Raw genomic sequence first — 19,933 nt, forward strand, 5'->3', positions numbered from 1 at the left:
CTCCGTCCATCCGCTTTCTATTTAACCACGCCCCTCTCAGCAGCCATTGGCTGGAAAGCGGAGAGACCGAAGACGGGGATGGTGAGGAAGGCTGATGATGTGTTCTAAGAAAGGGGGGGGGAGAAAGGGACAGGAAAGAAGACAGGGTGGAGAGAGGTGGCATTAGATAAACTTAGATGGAAAGGAAACGACGGAGATGAAAATGGGAGAAGTGGGATGCAAGAAAGGTAAAAGGGGAAGGAGAGTGTCCCAGGAAATGAGGATAATGCAGTTTGTGTGCTATGTGTGGATGGATGGGTTCATCGGGGAGGGCAGTTCATGCACTGAGCTCTGTGTTTGAGCCCAGAGGGACAGGCCGGCTAATGAACGTGAAAATGCGTCCCTCGTCTTTTTCTTCTTTAGTTAATTTCTTTTACCCACTAAGTCACTGGCAGTGCTTTAGCCATATTTGACTCCCAGCAGAATGGAACACATAATGACAGCATCCACCAATGCTAAGCATACACTTCAGACTGTCTGTCTACTTCTTTTTAAAAAAAAAAAAAATATGGTGGCTGAAAGCTAAGTAGCTTCCTTGATGAGTCTATGATGAATTGGTGGCTACAGCAGGCCTGGTCCTTTGTGTAGAAGGGAACCGGTTTTAGTACATGTGCAAGAAATGTTTCAACAAACCTGAAATGTAGGACTTAAGCATGGAACCTAAAGGTAACTTAAGACTACAATTTTTTTTAGGTGAAAATAAAAGTAAACAGCTGGAAACTGCAGTCACTTGGTTGAAATTTATGTGTTTGTGCAACTATCACTACCTCTAACATGGCATTTGTTACCAGTTTAAATTGGAAACACTTCAACATGTGGTTTGATGAAGGCTGATGTGGCTTGTTTTTTTGGTTTTTTTTGGAACAAATGAGCAGCACGATTATTTAGTTGGAGGCCAATGACAATAAAACATCTGGATTTGTGTGATTTACTTTATCATCTAGACTTCAGGGTCTACATTATCGATGTAAGAGTTTGTTTCAGTGATGCTCATGTTCTAATATTGGCAGGGAACACTGAGAACATCACTGCATACACGGTAGTTGCTCAATGCTGTGAGCAAATAAATGCACAAGCGGAAAAGCTTAAAAATAACAGATTCCCCTAAAATCAGTCTCGTTCCATATCAGCTAGTCTGCTACTCCCACTACACCACAGGCAGAAATATTTTCAGGGCTTCCTAGTGCCAGGATATGTGGACAGCACATGTTTGGTTCAGGATTTCCTATCCCATGTGCTGGTCGTTTTTTTTTTTATCAATACAGATAATTTTTTTAGTTGATAAGATTAAAAAGATGCACTCAGATTATACGACAGTCGCCCTCCCCCTGCTGAGCATCTCCTTACAGTCTGTCTGTAGACTCCTCTCAGGTTCATCTGTTGGCTGTGGCTCGAGTAGTGGTTATAACTGTTTATGGGCACACTGGATGAAAATGGCAGACTTTTAAGGGTAAAATTATCAGCAATGAGGAAATCTTTTTTCTTCTCTGTGGCGCCACTCCCGTTGGTAGCACTTTGGAGTAGGTGTTGTTCTCTTTGGCCTATGCCAAAAGCCATTCTTGGGTTAAAAGGAGGCTGGAGGGTGTCTTGCATGTTAAATATCCAGCCCAGAGGCAAAAGTAGGGAACTAAGTAAGTGCCTGAGCTGCCTGAAATGGAAGCAAATGGGGTGGGCTGGATATTGTTGTGGCGCAACCGCACATGGTAGCAGAATAAGGCAGACAAAGTTGCTTGACACCTCCTGGGAGAGGTTTTGATTGATGGCAACGCTCCAGGGAGTGTTTCAAAATGAACTTAGTTAACTTGGAGCCACATGAAGCATTCATCACTTGCTGCCATACAGGAGTGAGATGCTCACTGCAAGCTAGGCAGCATTTTATTTAGAAAGGCACCTGGGGAACATCTTCACTGGAGTAGCAGGTACCTATTTACAGCTATTTTAAGGCTCACATCAACAAATCTCCAAGATTTGCTCAAATCAAAGTATCGACGTGACTGCAGCTACTTCAAGTTGCTCATCAGGTTTCGAGAGTCTTAGGACTGGGTGTGTCACGTGTGGTTTCAAAGTTTCAAAGTGTGAAATATAAAAATGATTTTGAGGCAGAAGAACAAATTCTTATGGCGCGTCAGCTCCTGTATTAAAAGATTGGTCATATTGCTTTACAGTCTTGTGAGTCGACCTAAATTCAGTAGCCACAACCCTACATTTTGATGACAATAAAAACTTTTTGATATGCATCAGTTGGAATGTCTATTTTTTGTCCACCTATTGCAACGACCTACAAGAACAAGTCTTGAAAGTCAAAAATCATACATTCTGACAGAACAAGGTTCAGATTAGGGGTTAGAGTTAGACCTCAGAGGGTAGGTTAAGTCATGATGGTCTTCCTGCTGGAGCCAGGTGTTCCTCCTCTCCTGCATTCTCTCCCATCACTACTTTTTTCTTTCTTTATTGAAAATTTAAAAACTTCTAAGCTGCCACTGTAAAGATCTGACATAGTGGTAAGCAGTACTTTCATTACAGTAGCAACAGATATTGTGGGAAATACAGTAACGAGCTGTGGAGTTGCTTAGACCAAACTGAAGTAACAAAGCCGATAAAGTTCTGGCGACCGACTTTTCTTTCTGTTCTTTCAGTTCGCAGGTCGATTAAGATTTCATGTCTTTCTGCTACTCTCTGATTTAACTCTCTGCCCCATTAAAACAACTCCTGGAGTGTTTGCTGGCTAGCTTTAGCACAAAGTGAGTTTTCATTTTAAGCCCCTGCACAGAATGAGTGAGTGAGGTTCATCATTTTCTGTTGTTTTGAATGGCATTCATGGGGATTTAAAAAAATGTCCACTATAAAAAATTAATTAATTAAGTAATTTTTTTTAAAGTCCAGTAAGGATGGAGGGATATCAAAATCTTAATAGATGAATGGTAACTGGTAGATATTCTATATGTGAACGCAATGTTCCGGCTGTAGCTCAGGTGGTAGAGCAGGTCCCCTACTAACTGGAGGTTTGGTGGTTTGATCCCAGTCTGCATGCCAAGTATTCTTGGGCAAAATAATAACCCCATGTTGCTCTCCCGTGCATCCATCAGAGTGTGAATGTCAGATAGGAAGCACTTAAGAACACTGTAGAAAAAAGTGAATGTGCAAGTTATGTAAAGCTCCGATAGAGTAGAAAAGCGCTATATAAGAACCAGTCCATTTGCCAATACATATCTTAAGGTTTATGGCTAGTTTTAAAAGTGTTTATATATATATATATATATAGATAGATAGATAGATAGATATAATTTTTGGGTTTTTGTTGTTTTTTTGTTGTTGTTGTTTGTTTGTTTAGTTTTTGTTCTGTTGTTTTTTTTTTCTTTTCATTTTAGCCAAGTCAAGTTCGCCAGAAAACCATTTCAGCAGACCAGCATGGATACATTCATGTCATTGGGATAACTAAATAAAAGGCCGTTAGTCTAAAGGTTATTAATTATACTTTTGTCATTTCTACAACGTGTCAAAAAAAACTAGAGTCTACTGGGTCAACAAAATGTTACTCTCTGGTTTTCTGGATTACAAGTTGAATCTTGTACTCTCTTCAGCATAGTGCTTTTGAACAAGTTCCATTAATGCAAGCACCATCTTACAAAAGCCACACAGTACAGTATATAAACGGTAAATATTCGGTGGAAAGGGAAATATTGTGGTGTTCTGCCCATCAGTAACAGAATTTCAAATCTGCAGCTCTCACCTCAGTTTTTGCCCACACAGGGTCTTTGTCACTGTCAGCTGTATGAGAATATTTTTTTGGCAGAATGAGCTTTGTTGGCGCGAAAGCATTTACATTTCGTGTCACTGTGAAAGCTAAGTGCGCTTTGTTTATGCCTCCTCATCAGGCTTTTTAGTGTGGGATCGCTCATTCCTGCTCTTGTCATACCTCCATTCCTCCCCCTCTCTTGAAACAAGTGAGGGATTAAAACAGAGTCGTCTGGAACAGAAGACCGTGATGGGAGAGAAGCAAGAAGATGACAACAGCTCACTGAAAACCACAGGATGGATTTCTTTTGTCTTCAAGACTTAAAAAGTACAAGACTTGAGCACAGCAGCTCAGCTTGATCTCTATTTTTTTGCTATGTTCCTGTTCCTGTGGGCTGTAATGTTAAATAGTGGACAGAAGGGACATTTTTCATGTATTAAATAATAATCACAGCTAAAGGATGTTCATGTGTGTTAATACATCTTGAACGCACAGTCAAGAATCTTAAAAATGCCCTTCTTTTACCAAAGCCAAGCTAAATTTAAACACAAATAAATGTGAGATGTAGATAAATGCATTTTTAATGGGAAAATCTTAGAATGTCTCCAAAGACTGATAGAGGCTGAAGAGAAGCTATTTTTGACACTCACCAATCAATATATAAAGATTTCAACTTTGACAACACGGTCAAACATAAACTATTTCAGAGATCTCTTTGACTTTGTGGGTTTTCACATCTACAAAAAGCACATAAGGAAGCCAGGCACACAAACCCTCCTAAGAAGAAGTGGTTTATGGTTGTGTTTCAGCAGTAGCTTCCTACCATCTGTGTTGTGTTTTGCAAGTACATTACAACAATTTCAGGGACATGCAGTTTCAAATAATGGCTTTGTCACACAAGAAGAATTTAAAGTTGTTTAGATTTCTAAAACATATAAAAATGGCAAATGTTTTCCTGTTCCTATCTTTATTTTATTTTAGAATTGAGTAGACTGCTACTGCCATCTGTTTTGCCACAAATATGACGGCATAATAACCTCAGTTTTTCTTTTAGATATCCAAACTCTAAGTCAGCCTTCCCTGTTTTGTGTTCCTGCTCTATGATCGGCTTGGAACTCAAAGAACTACAAAAAGAAGTTCACTGGTGGCAGAAACTATCTAAAGTTATAGATAAGGAGAGCTCACGGGAGGAACCTTCTGCACATCAAGACTAACTTTGTCTTTGCCGCTCCACTCAGGCACAAATAGTAATGTCAAAGTATCTTACTGTATATTTTACAGTTTTGTACTGTCTTTCCAGAATATCATTAAATTTACATAAGTAGACTGTGATTTTACATGTCAAAGGTAAAATAACATAACATCACCGCAAATATAGTAAAACACAATTTACTTGTTTTTTAAATATATTTTTTTGTACATCTGCATATTTAGATTGTTAAAATACTTTCACAAATGTATCATAATTCCACAAATATTTGTCTGTTATGTGAGAGAATGATCTGTTGAATTCAAATGTAATGCTATGGAAAAGTATATAACATGATTCCTATAGGCTTGTGTTACATCACATAAGTATTATTATCATTGCTAGTTAGGGCGATCGTGGCTTAAGAGTTGGCAGTTCGCCTTGTAATCAGAAGGTTGCCGGTTTGAGCCTCGGCTCGGACACGCTCGGTCATTGTGTCCTTGGTCAAGACGCTTCACCTACTGGTGATGGGCCGATGGTGCGATATGGCAGCCTCGCCTCTGTCAGTCTGTTCCAGGGCATGCAATCCATTATTATTTAAGTTAACTGTATATTTCTGTACATTTAAGTATTATGATTCATATTGCCACATTCATTGACCTTGTTTATAGGTAATTTCATTGTTTGATCACGTTAAAATGTTCCTAATTTAATGTCTAAAAGCACTTGGAAAAGGCAGAATCCCATGTAAAATTAGCGCAACAAACTCTATTTTCATTACTGAAAATAACTGTATTTTTATGAGAAAGTTATTTTCTGTTATTTTACGGTAGTATTTTGGCGCCCCAGTTGCCGGAATATTACTGTTTTTTTGGATTTTTTTTTCCTATTTATAGATAATTTCATTGTTTAATCACATTAACATGTTCCTAATTTAATGTTTAAAATCACTTGAAAAGGCAAGATCCCATGTAAAATTAGCGCAACAAACTGTATTGTCATTACTGGAAATAACCGTATTTTTATGAGGAAGTTATTTTCTGTTATTTTACGGTAGTATTTTGGCGCCCCAGCTGCCGGAATATTACCGTTTTTTAAGATGTTTTTTTTTAACAGTGCAAGGCATGCAGGTTATGAGGCAGAACTGACCACCTTTCCACCAGACCGTCATAAGAAGGTCACTACATTCACTTGTTTCATCAGTTTCTGGTTCTCGCAAAGCATCTCTGATGTTTACTTCACCTCAGCATCCTCTCAGGACAGGCACGGCAGTAATCTACAATCTGAGTAGTTGACAGGGACGTACAATCATTAGATTCTAGACTGTTCTTCTTCAAGAGAGTCTTTAAAATATACACTACTGCTTTCTGTTTGTTTTGCTTTTTTTTCCATTTATGATTCTGTTTATGTCTAATATGACACAATGATCCTCGAGTCAAATATAAATATTTAAATAGTCATTCTTGTTATTTCGCTGCGTGGTGGTAGTTACAATGGCTTTTCACTTTATTTTAGATTTTTCTTCTTCTTCTTTTGGATTCTTCTTCTGTTCTCCGGAATGTGTTTTGCTGTATTTGTTTGGGATCTTTGTGAATTCAGTATCTTTATTTTCGGAAGATTTTCAAAGAAACAAGAAAAATATCCCACAGATTGCAACCCTAGAAACACAATCCAAGTTGAAATTCACTGTGTTGTTTTTGGCAACTTTTGCCAATAAGGTGTGATTTTTGGTTTTACTACATGTATCCCATGATATTCACATCAGACACTTGCATAAATACATAATGCAACAAAGTGCTGACATCAAAGGAAATGATAAGGAGAAAATGTAAAGTAATTTTGTTTGCACAGAGTCAGAAAGTCAGCTCTTTTGAAATGTAAAGAGTTCAGTGATTGTGCGAATCTTTGAGCCTCAGGCAAATCATTGTTTCACCCTGAGGCTTTGATTGCAAACACCCGTGAAGTCACCTTTGCAGTCTGGACCTGCAGGCCGTTAAGTATCACCAGTGAAAACTTTGAAATAGTAAAACAGACACAGACATGCAATAATAAAACTATATTTCTCAAATTTCTATACAATATAGTGTTATTCACTGAGCCACACTCTCAATCTTGCGCCCCCTTTCTTTGTAACAGAACAGGGTTTACAAAGTGAGTGAACAATGGCCTGTCGCTTTGGTGAAAACAATGTCTCCACTAGACAAGGTCCAAGTCATTTTGTATGTAATGAATGCTCAACTCAAGGTAACAGGCAATCCTGTTGTTGTCTGTTACCTTGTTGACTGTGTGTATGTTCCTGCCTGTCATTGTGTGTGTGTGTGTGTTTGACAGCATGCATTAATAGAGCGAGATTGCTCTGAGCGTTGAGCCAAAGACTGAGTTCAGTCAAAGTTTACATCAATAATACAAATGCAGATACTCAAGGTTGCAAGCTGCTTTAGCGTGGGTTTTCACTGTAGCCATCAATTTGCTCCTATATGCAGGAATAATTATTTATCAAATTTTATGTATTAAACATAGGCATGATATCAACTTCTTGGTAATTATTTTGATTTTTTTTCTACAAGATTACTTAAAATTACTTCCACACTACTTAAATTTTACTCACAGTATAATTATTCTGCTGTTTCCTGTATAAATCTGACTTTTTACCCCCTTATTCTAGTGTGCCTATCTTTAAGTATTTGTAGGTAAATATAATTGCATTGTAATTTTAAATAAAATGCATTGAAATTCCGTTTTATACAGGGGAATTTCACCCTTAATCGTGGGCCGCATTAGAAAGTGTTAATTAAACATATAGTATCTTGTGTTGCTTTATATTGTAAGACCCTAATAGTTCATGTATTTGGCAACAGTGAGAAAGAAGAACTCACTTTCAGCAGGAACAGATCTAAAGCAGAACAAGACTCAAGAAGGGAGAGAGCCCCCCAAAGTCAACATTTGGGTTCGGTTCTCAGCTTCTGCTGGGCCCTAATAAAAACCAGAAACTTGGCTTATTCAGATTATTCCTGGGTTAAGAGTTGAAAGTTCATTTTTCACCAGGACACATCACAGTGGTAACTTGTGTGCAGACCTAACCTACTCCAGACCAGGTAATATATGCGAAGAGATCAGCAGGCATGACATCACCTCCTACTGACCAATTGATTCTCTGGAAAACAGACTCAGACTGTTTTCTCAGACTGGAAGATCTCTGCATGTAGCCTAAGCATATGTTTCAATTCTGTTCTTTACCTGCTCTGATACTGTTAGACACCACTGGGCATGTGCTGAAAGATTAAGAACAAAACCGTCTCATCTACCAGAATAACACTTGTGATTTGTCAGATTCTCCTGTGTCTCAGTGATAAAGTTGTGATGCTGATAAGTCTGCTAACTTACACGACTGGCATCTCAACTGGCTCTCCTGCCAGTTTTCCTGGCTTCCAATAGGCTCAACTTTATTAATATAGTAGCACTTTTCCAGCCTTACTACCGAAAGTGTTTATAGCAGACACATTTATACAGCACTTTTAATACTGTACAGGTTTTTTCCTCTCTCACACACACTCTTACTCTGGAAATTTGTCTAATTTCCGCAGCAGCTATAATGTTTTCAGTCTGTATTATGTGTTCTTCCATTTGCCTGCTAGCATCATCTCTTTCATGTGAACACACTCCTAGTTGAATTGAAAAACCCAGGGTCAGTTTATCCAGTTGATACCCATTGTCCTGTGATCACCATTTCAAGAATCTTAATGGGATTATCTCCTTAAATGATATGGTTTGATGTGTCATACAGTTAATGTGCTTGTGCTTCATTTTTGTTGAGTTTACCTGCACCTGCACAGTTTCTCAGGGTTAAACTGTCAAAGCTTTGTAAGATCTTGGGACATTTGCAAGCACTTGAACTGTGACATTTGTTGGCACACAAAATATTGATTTTATTTCCATAAAAATAGAATATTTATTCACCTTTGACACATTCAGTGCTCAAGTTAAAATAGCAGTTCTGTGGAGCTCTGTGGATCAAAAAAAAAAAAAAAAAAAAACAACAACTAAAAGGCACTTCTCAAGGACAAATTTAAATCAGATAAGCTTTTTCAGGATTTGGGAACTTTGTGTTTGCACTTGAATGTGAATCCCTTTGCTGATGCTTCAGTAGCAAAATCTACCAATATAACTGTAGAAGATAAAGTCACCAAACTTCACAAATGTATACTTGAGCTCAAAATGGAGAGTTTAAAAATGGCCACAGTCAGGGCAAGTGGCAACACCTGGGGCTGAAAACTAAAGACAGGTTTTAGAGGATAGCATACTTTGAATGGCAGCTGTCTCAACAGCTGCTGGTGATCAGATTGCTAAAATGACAAGTCCTTGGACTTCTCCATTGTGTTTCTGTTGATGGTGCCATTTGGAAAATTTTGATTGGATCTCGTTAAATATGACTTTCCGTGTGACACAGCCCATCCACTGAGTGCTTTGTGATTCATTTTTGTTAAGTGAACTTCCAGTTGCTTAGCACTAATTGGCAGACGTGTGTCTGTGCATTGCACCTGTACAGTTTATGGATGCAGTCTGCTAACCAAGTTAGCATTAGCTGATGATTTAGCATTACAACTGTGTCCTCCAAATGTAATAAAAATTAACATGGCAACCTCCAAACTGCTAATGTAGAGGCTACAAAGTAACCAAAGTGACAGCATGCTGGCTAAGTCCATCTTTTAAATACAGTCTATCAGTCTGAAGAGGCGGGGCAGGGGATAAAATGGGGGACACTCTTTTCATACAATACTGACTTGAGTTCCCCACTATATTTCCTGGCATTGTTTGGACTGTCTACAGGCTAATATTTTATTCATTTTGATTGGTAGGCACAATTACAAGGTAGTCTTCCATTAATTTGGAATTGCACCACTGACTACAGCCTCTTGCATCATACACAATTAACATAATCTAGCAGTGAGATGGTGCATACAAGCACAAATAGCAGCTGAAACCGGCTCCAGGCCAGATGAACAGCAAAAGTAACTTCACAGTTTTATCATTTTGTTTTATCATTTTCACCTCCCAAATTAGGTTTTGTTTAGAGAGATAAGATGCTGTTGCCTTATGAAACTGGAGTGAACACATAATCACCTGCGTAGTATAATGAATGTGTTAAACTGCTTAGCGGCTGTAATCCCTCGTTTTCACCACCACCTCTGTGGGCTTCTTTCTGGGTGTCAACACAATACAAGTGTGATTCTCCCACAGTGGATAGTCAGTAAAGGCGCTGAAGCCATTTCTTCTCTAATTACACCAGAAATAGAACATGCTGGTGCACCTGCTCTCTTTATTCCCCAACCTCTGTAAAGGCAGCAGTCCGTAAAGAACTAAACGGCCAGCAAAAGAGGGGCTCAAAAATATATTTAACAAAAGATCTATTTCAAATGCCGCACTGTGAAAATGTTTAAGGCACTTTAAATATTAAAAATTGAATCAATCATGCAAGACAATCGGCAAGGTTTCTGACTGGTCAGAGACTGCACCCAACAGCGGCAGCTACAATAGCCCCAAACACATAACCTCATAATGGACTGTGTTAAGTGACTTTTTTCATTAATGTCCCTGTTACTGAGAGGAAGCCGAAAAGCTGAGAAGTCCTCTTTTAGACTCTAGAACTCAGTGGGAATTCTCCTATACATGCTGGAATGACAGCAGTGCCAGCAGGAGTACTGAGATTAGTCAGTGCGAGCTTTTTTTTTTATTATAAGCAAGTGAGCAAGAAACCTCATTTAAATAAGTGTAAGTACACTTTAGAGAAGCATAGCATATATTGCATATAAGAAGAACATAATGTAACTCATATAAAACAGAGTAGAGTACAAAGTGGTGTAATTAAACACAGAGAAATATAAGGAAGAAACCAGCTGTTTAGTTATCTAACCGCAGCCATAAACTGGTGAGATTTCGAAGGCTCGATCTATTTCTGTTTGCCTCTCTAACGAGTGTCTGTAAGGATCACACCATTTTTCAAGCTGTTCACTGTGCTGATTCAAACTGGTATCATTCCATATCGATCATTAGGTTATAGGTAGGAACAACACTTAAATCATAGATCGGATACATACATACCAGATCAGGTTGGTTGCTGGTGCTGTGCGCCTTTTCTCCATATAAAGGATAAGGATAGCAAGGTTAATGTTATTTTGTTAAATGAGGCGCATATGCAAAATTTGCAATTTAATTTAATAAAGTTCAAACAGTACATTGTTTATATTACAATTATAAACATATGTAAGCTGTAAAAAAAAATGAAAAATGCATATTTTCTTTGCTTCTCTTCTTTCTGGGTTGTTTGCATCTTTCCATTTTTGTATTTTAGCCTTTTGTTAATCTTCTTCTATAGTCCGCTTACCCGCGATTTCGTTAATTCAAATCCACTTAAGAGCTAAATTTGATTTGACTGTATGTAATGCTGTCTCCCACTCTGTTCTCCTCACATTTTTCCTGCCTCCTGCTCAGGCTAAACTCCGGCAGCCTCAATGTCACGGCAGCAAGGCAAAGACAATTAAGGTGTATAAATATGTAAATATGGTCATGGCAGCTCAGCGGGGGGAACAGCGTAATGACATTTTCTGCCCTCGTTTGGCTAATCCCCAAGACACCTCCGAATTAGAAACCTTAATGACAACCAATAACGCACAGATGGTCAAACTCTGGGGGCACATCGGCCCTTCTGATGCTGCCTGGGCTCCTTGCGGCATTCCTCTTCATGCCAACAATACACAAACACATACACACGCACAGGCAAAGGGACACAGAGATAAACACGTGCAAACAGGCTAGCCAGCACTACCATGCAGGGAAGCAGGCATACATGCGTGCGTGATGTAGAACACTCGCAGTATGCACTCAGTCACTCACACACACACGCATATCACTGAGCCAGATGCCACCCGTGCCCATGGGGGTGATCATGGTTGTAACTAGAAGGTCAGGTCTTGGCAGGCCGTTTAAGGCCAGGCAAGGCTCGGCATCAGTGTGTTTTCAGTGTGTGTGTGTGTGTGTGTGTGTGTGTGTGTGTGTAGAGGTTATTGTTTGGTGTCTCAGGTAATACGTCCAGCGAGGCTTTGTGGCAGATGTCGACCATCCGTCTTGCAAAGCTGACCTATAGAAACGCTCCCTGCAGTTGCATCTCAAGAGAGAGAAAGTCAGCGCAAGGAAAGGAGAGCTTGTGTGTGTGAGTCACACAGAGAGAAGAGAGCATGAGTACAGACAGAGAGCGAGGTGTTTTGGCTGGTTTCCGACAGTAATTAGTTCAACCTAGCTATTTGTTCTTCCTACCTCTATTAGATGGGAAAATGTTTCTTTGGGGAGTAAGCAAGTTTTTGCAGAGGGCGAAACAGTACAAAGGAAGTAGAACGATTCCTGAGAACTGGCAGACAAATAAATGAAATAAAAGAGCACGATATGTCAAACGGGACATATCAGGAAATAATTGCTTAGAAAATATATTATAACTGATATGTCAGACCGGGTTGATACATGAAAGATTAATTGCTTGCAAGTACAGTTTCATTTGTCTGTCCAAAATAGGCTTCTGTTTAATGTGTCACTGAATAATGGTGAGATGAGATAAGTGTAATAACTGTCTTACTTGAAAAGTGCACATCTCTCCCTGCTGTTACAAAAATGCTTTCAGTTAAATCGGTATCTCATTTTCGCATATGCTGGATTGAGCTGCTTCACTCTGTTGTTGTTTGATTGAGGTCCGTAGGAAAGCTTTCAGAAGCTGAGCACATTCGAGTAGTCTCTGCTTCTGCATTTTACAACCAGTTTACAAGCATTTTGTGTGGGAAAAAAAATCCTTGAATCTCATTTATGATCAGTGTGGGAACACATAATTTGTGCTTCTGCTGAACAACAATGTCAGCTTATTTAATTTGTGCCTTTAATTCTGTAAAAGTTGCCAGAAGGAAACCACGGTGTTTCTGCCACTTTTACTGGCAGGGAAGTGCGATAAACAAGAAGCTATTTTTTCTCTTAAGATGTAGAACAAAGAAATCTAAATATTCACAATAGGTTTTTTGTGCTTTAAAGATATTACATGTTTGGGGGCATGTATACTTGCATCAGGTCAAGACTCAGGGATGTCAATTCATTTTACATTGTGGAGCCACACAGTGTAAAGATGTTAAACTGCATATCTAATATAAGAAACAAAAGTGCAATTTCAACACTTCATCTCAAAGTTTCTACTCGATAAAGAAATGCTGCTGTAGTAAATGCAAGGACAAATAACTAAATGTGTAACATTACAGAAAAAGGTCATATTCAAATGAATTTAACAATCAGTTCACGTGCCAAGACTGAACCCTGAGTTATGCCTAATGCATGTGTGTGCATCATGCGTCAGGGATCACTGGTGTGTGTGTATTAGAAGCACTTGGGTATAGCTAAAAGAGCTGTCTGTGTGTGTGACTGGGTGTATGACACTTGTAGTAGAAAGCGCTTTGAGTGCTCAATTGAGTAGAAAGGTACTATATAAGTACCAGTCCATTTACCAATAAATTAATCCAATGTAGGATTAAATCATCTTTTAATTCATTGAGATAATACTGCATTTATTACTGCTGAATCAATTTATCACTAATTTGCCGTTAGCTACTGCAAGCATTAAATAAAGCATTTAATCTGTAGTTACAGTTCTTAGCCATCATTGTGTCTGACTCAAGGTTCTTTAGGTGCTAGTAGCCACTCCTCAGAGATGTAAAAGTACAGACTGTGTGTGTGTGTGTGTGTGTGTGTGTGTGTGTGTGTGTGTGTGTGTGTGTGTGTGTGTGTGTGTGTGTGTGTGTGTGAAATCTTGGCATGCAAACTGTATAACAGGCAGCTGTGAACTGAACATTCACCTGTCAAACAATATCATCAAATCAGCCTGATTGGTTTATCTGATTTGTTGAGCTAATCAAGTGAGTTTTTTAAGGTGACTGCTGGCAAAATTACCTGCACTACCACTAAAGTGACAGTGCAATTTACAGGTACAATCTGGAATGGTAAAATAATATTGAACTGATGTATTAAAAAGTTATTTAAATCCCGAAACTCGGAACCTAAATTTGATCCTAAGACTTATCAAGAGGCTAATTATAATCACATCTCTGCAGCAATCACCATCAATCTCAGGAGTCTCCAGGTGGCTCACTTCTCGTCCTCATGCTTCGTTTATTTTCAAGTCGGGCCACAAAAAAAAGAAAGATTTTACGGGAGCTCAAGTGCGTCTTTAACCTTGCAGAATTTTTGCTCTGGAGGGATTAGACAGATATACGGAAACCTTGCCTTCAGGTGCTCACATCCTAGTTATGCAAAATCACGGTGATATAATATCATTCTGGATGCAGAAGCCTCATTATGCATGTGCTGATAAATGATTAATGCCTTTAACAAACTATCCATCACCAGAATTTGTTTAAAAATTTATCAAATACCATATCACACCATGTTGTGGATTTGCTCATAACACTGCCTGCCTGAGCAACAGAGCTCTGATTCCAATGAGTGATTTTTGTTGCAACGACATACTTGTTGAAGACTGTGCAAAGAGGAGAGAGATGCACCTATTGTATTTGGCACCATAAAAAACACAAAGCTCATTTAATTGGCCTGTGAGATCAAAGCTTTCTAACAAATGCTACTTACCAGGAAGCAGGATAACCGACTATATGTTTGCATAACAGTGGCTTCAGGGTTGAAAATCAAATTAGCGCTGTATAGAAAGCATGCTGTGCCAATACCAAGAACGATTTCCTTTTCATCTGTTTTCTTCTTTATCCTGATGAAGGTCTCTCTTTTAATATCTAAATCCTCTTTAATAAGAGTCACATGGTGGAAGCCTTGTTGGTTTGATGTCACGTGGACTCAACATTAATATTCAAAATGAATTCACAATGTAGGCTGTAGACTAGGCCACACAGTGAAAAAGTGAATCATTGTATTTTAAGAAAAATAAATGAATTTTTCTTGCTACCAGTCAGCAGAAATATTCACATTCTAATTTAAATGCCATTCTGCTAAACTAAAAACGCTCACAAGGTCAAACTCTCTGGCTAATAGAATATCACACTATTAAACTCAAGAGAATACTCAGGTGATGACACTACAGTTTTACAGATACTGATTTCGTCTTTTTTAATTAATGAAGATGTTTGAGTCAGGAAATACTATTGTTTCAATACACAAGACAAAACCCCAGTTAAGCTTGACAAAGTCTGTGATGAGTTTAGCTAAAAGGATCTGTCCATCTTTATACTGTGTCTGAATCATGATGGAAGCAAGACAGGAAAAAACAGACCAGATGTCTAGCTTCCAACTCATATTTTCCCAGTCCTCCCAAGTGATGCCAAGATGTCCCCAAAGATGCTATACAGCTGATGTTTTCCCAAATGGATTCATAATTCTGTGGTAAAGTGTTTGGGGTAGGAGGGGAAGTAAACTCATAGTAAGCACCAGCTCTAATTTTCAATAATTGTAACCAGGACTACATCCATCTTGTCAGGACTCAAAGTTCAAAGCAACAAATGAAGGTTGGGCTCATAGTTACTGCTAAATTCAAACAGCTCATTTCTGTAGCAAATTGAAAAGTCCAATGTAACTCCAAGATCAGTAAACCTGAACAGTTGTTGTATACTACCACATGCATACATGTACGCTAAATTACCAAAAATATTCACCCACTCATACAAATCCATGAATTCAGGTGTTCCAATCACTTTCATGGCCACAGGTGTATAAAATGTGCACAGAGGTATGCAGACTGCTTCTACAATCATTTCTGAAAGAATGGGTTGCTCTCAGGAGCTCAGTGAATTCCAGTGTGGTATCGTTATAGGATGCCACCTGTGCAACACGTCCAGTCGCTACTAAATATTCCACAGTCACCTATTAGTAGTATTATAACAAAGTGGACGCAATTGGGAAAAACTGCAACTTAATCACAAAATGGTAGGCCATGTAAAATCATAGAGCATGGTCAGTGGATGTTGAGGCACACAGTGTGCTGGGGTCGCCAACTTTCTGTAGAGTCAATCACTGCAGAACTCCAAACTTCATGTGCCTTCAGATTAACTCACCGACAGTGCATGGAGAGCTTCATGGAATGGGTCACCATGGCAAAGCAGCTCCATCCAAGCCTTAGATCACCACACGCATTGCAAAGTGTTGGCTGCAGTGATGTAAAGCATGTCACTACAGGGCTCTAGAGCAGTGGAGGCTTGTTCTCTGGAGTGGCAAATGATGCTCCTCTACCTGGCAATCTGATGGATGACGCTTGCTTTGGTTCTTGCCAGGAGAACGGTACTTGTCTAAGCCAACTGTTCCAAGAGTAAAGTTTGGTGGGGTTTTTTCAGGAGTTGGGCACACCTCCTTAGTTCCAGTGGAAGGAACGTAATACATCAGCATTCCAGGACATTTTGGACAGTTTCCTGTTCCAACATGACTGTGCACCAGTGCACAAAACAAGGTCTATAAAGTCCTGGATGAGCAGGTTTAATGGGGAAGAACCTGACTGGCCTACACATAGTCCTGCCCTCAACTGGATAGAACACCCTTGCCTGACCTCACAAATGCACTTCTGGAAGAATGGTCAAAAATTCCCATAAACACACTGCTAAACCTTGTGGAAAGCCTTCCTAGAAGATTTGAAAGTGTTATGGCTGCAAAGGGTTGGTCAACATCATATTAAACCCTATGGATTAAAATGGGATGTCACTGAAGTTCATACTGTATCCGTGTGAAGACAGACAAGTGAATACTTTTGGCACATTTTTTTCGCAAAAAGTGTGAAAAATAGCACATTGTTATTTTTGATGCCAATTTACATGTTTTGATAGCTTTTGAAAAGATTAGCGTTTTCTTGTTTTTATGACAGTTGCTCTAATAAATGTATTAAGCACTGTAGTTTTAGGCACTAATGTGGATATGGAAAAATCATGTAGGCCCTTGCAGACACTAGTGTACACTGGGTTTAGGTGAAGGGGTGGAAAAATTGTTCCGATGGTCCGTCACATAGTAACATTGTTTCAATCAGTGACTTTGAAGTTATTCCTTTTTTGTGTGTTTCAAGTCCCTACCATTCAAATCAATTCATGACAGAATGATTATCAGTAAAATCTCTGGACACACATTTCTCTGATAGAACTCATTTCCATTAGTATTATTTGGTTTACCTGTCAGTCTGCTGAAAAAGCAGGTAGTTTGTATCTGTAGGTTTTATTTTTTCAGCAGGCATAGAATGCTATTAATATTGCTGTTTCTCCTCCTCCCAGCACATGTCTTCATCAAAGACTGGTTCCTATGGGATAACCACCATTATAGAAGCTGGTAGCATCGCTCTACTTGCCCCCCCACCAAGGATGCATAAGTTAGGATGACAGGAGGCCCCTAGAGGTGATCCAGACTGCTTGTCAGAGGAGCTGAGGGTCTAAATTTAGCTGTGAAAGGAAACCTGAACACTTGACAACAAGTTTACGGGCCTTGGCAGATGCCTTGGATAAATTGGAGCCTTGCTGTCCTTCTTATTGTTTCTCTGGTTCTGGATTCTGAGTTTGGTGTGGCGTGAAATAGCTTGTGACAAACCTCTGACAAAGAAGAACTTCGTACCAAACTTTAGTATTCAGAGTGCTCAGGGTCTTTTCCTGTTTTGTCATGAGCTCATGTCAGCTTCATTAATCTGTCTAACAGCTTTGTTTACCATGCTTAGGGCATTCTTCACAGTTTTATCACGCTAATGATAAATGTATTTAAGGTATCCTATATGGAATAGTATGGAATAAACCTTTTTTAAGTGACCTTTTCTGCTCCCATCCAAATGTTTTCTGCAAAGGCCAAATGGTATTACCTGAACTTAGGGATCCAGTGGATATATTTTTGTTTCTGTTGAATGGAGCCCATTGTTTCTTAGCTGGCACTATATTGGTATGATTGTGACCTTTGTATACCCTTTGTTTGAGGGAGCAGCACGATTGGAGGAGTAAAAGGTAATGAAGTAGTTTACATTTCTTATTTTTCTTACTTCTGATTTTAAATGATGTGATGGTTTAAAGGCATGTTAGCTTCGTGCTATTCTTAATGTGTGCATACAACAAACCTAAACCAAACTAAATGTAAATCACAGGCCAATATCATCTGTTTTCCAACATCATGGTGTCAGTACTGAAAAGTCACCTACATTTCAAAAGGTTCTGATCCAAACCCTACATACAGTAGTGGTACAGTAAGCACACAGTGGTAAAAATCTATGGACTGTAGCTGCAAATCGACAATGATTGTTTTGCAGTTGTCATAGCCTCTAACATCCACCGATGCCAGTTACGTTACTTTCTACTGGAAAGAAATGTTCTATGCGTGTCAGGGCTGAGCAACTATTTCAGTTGCTGAGATTTACTTTCACACTTTGGGCACATTTAGTTTTGTAGTTTCTATTGTTTTTCAGGTTGAATGACATATCTTGGTAATCTCTTATTAGCAGCAACATTTTATTCTTCTTCTTTTTTTTAAATTTAATTTCAATTTTATTTTACCAGGAAGTCCCTCAATATTAAACTCTCTTTGACACAGGACACCTTGACAAAAATTACAATTACAATTTGAACTATAAGAAATACATGTTCATCCTATCATGTTAGTTGGCCTGTTTTTGATGTTAGATGGACTGGTTCTTATATAGCGCTTTTCTAGTCTCCTGGAGTACTCAAAGCGCTCTATACAACATGCCGCATTCACCCCATACACACCCATTCACACAAGCACTATTATCTATATGGTGAGTGCTTTCTAACTACCATTCATACGCATTCATACTCCGATAGATGCATCGGAGAGCAAGTCGGTGTTAGTATCTTGCCCAAGGATATTTGACATATTTAGGAGCCAGGGATCAAACCACCAACCTTCTGATCAGCAGCTGACCAGCTCTACTTCCTGAGCTACAGCCACCCCAGCAAACTTTTTTTTTTTTTTGGGGGGGGGGACATATTAAGACGCTACCTTTTAACTCATTGCTAAATGGTTGCCATGCATCCATTTGTTTCGTATTGTTAACTGTCTGATTGCCTTCAAACTCTCCAGCCTTTTACAGATTTCCATGTTCCACGAGCTCATTTTTTCCACCATATATTTTTGTAAACATCCTGCTTTCATGTAGTTTTTCTTGTGTTTGACTTGTTCTGCCTGATTCCTGGATTTTTTCTTTTCCCTTTTTTAAATTTTGTAGATTTTTCTAAGCTGACTGCCAACCTGTCAGTGACCTGTCAGTGTCAGTCTGTGCAGTGAAGATATGGATTTTTGACTTCCTGTGTTTACAATGTTACATCCATCTAAAGGTAGCATATTTCTCTTACACTTAAGCTAAAAACCAGATCCAAAGAGCAGTTGCTTTTATGTTCAGTTAAAACAATACTTGCACTTCTAAAGATTAAAGAGATTTATACAGCAAGCCCTTTTGCAGTGCAGGCATATGCAGTTCTACACTTAAAGAGTAGTCAATTTGCTGTAATCTTTACTTAATCCTACAGTACATGAGTTCAGGCTTGACATAGCCAGACAAAATTACAAGTGATTGAGCATCCACTATCCTGTAGTATCAGTGGTTCACCTTTCAAACTCAACTTCACTAGACTCATTCAATGCAAAGTGATGTTGTTATAATAAAGAAATCATGATGGAAGAGGCTTTGCTGTAACACTGGAACAAGATCAGCAGCAGCGGCGGTGCTGAGGTTGCAAGTGCTTTTATGCATGAACAGTTCAAGAGTGTCATTGATAAGAAAAGCTCTCCAAATATTTCCCTAGCCAGGGGTTTACACAGTATCTATTCCTTATGGTAATTCAGTCAACCAGTCCCTGGTTACCATGGCAATTGCTCACTCTGCAGGTATTTTGTTGGTTAGAAGAGATGAGCTTAGGGCTTATAGTGCATGAATAAAAGGGGAAAGATATATACAAAAT

This window comes from Pelmatolapia mariae, linkage group LG18 (genome assembly GCF_036321145.2).
Source record: "Pelmatolapia mariae isolate MD_Pm_ZW linkage group LG18, Pm_UMD_F_2, whole genome shotgun sequence".
NCBI classification, from domain to species: domain Eukaryota; kingdom Metazoa; phylum Chordata; class Actinopteri; order Cichliformes; family Cichlidae; genus Pelmatolapia; species Pelmatolapia mariae.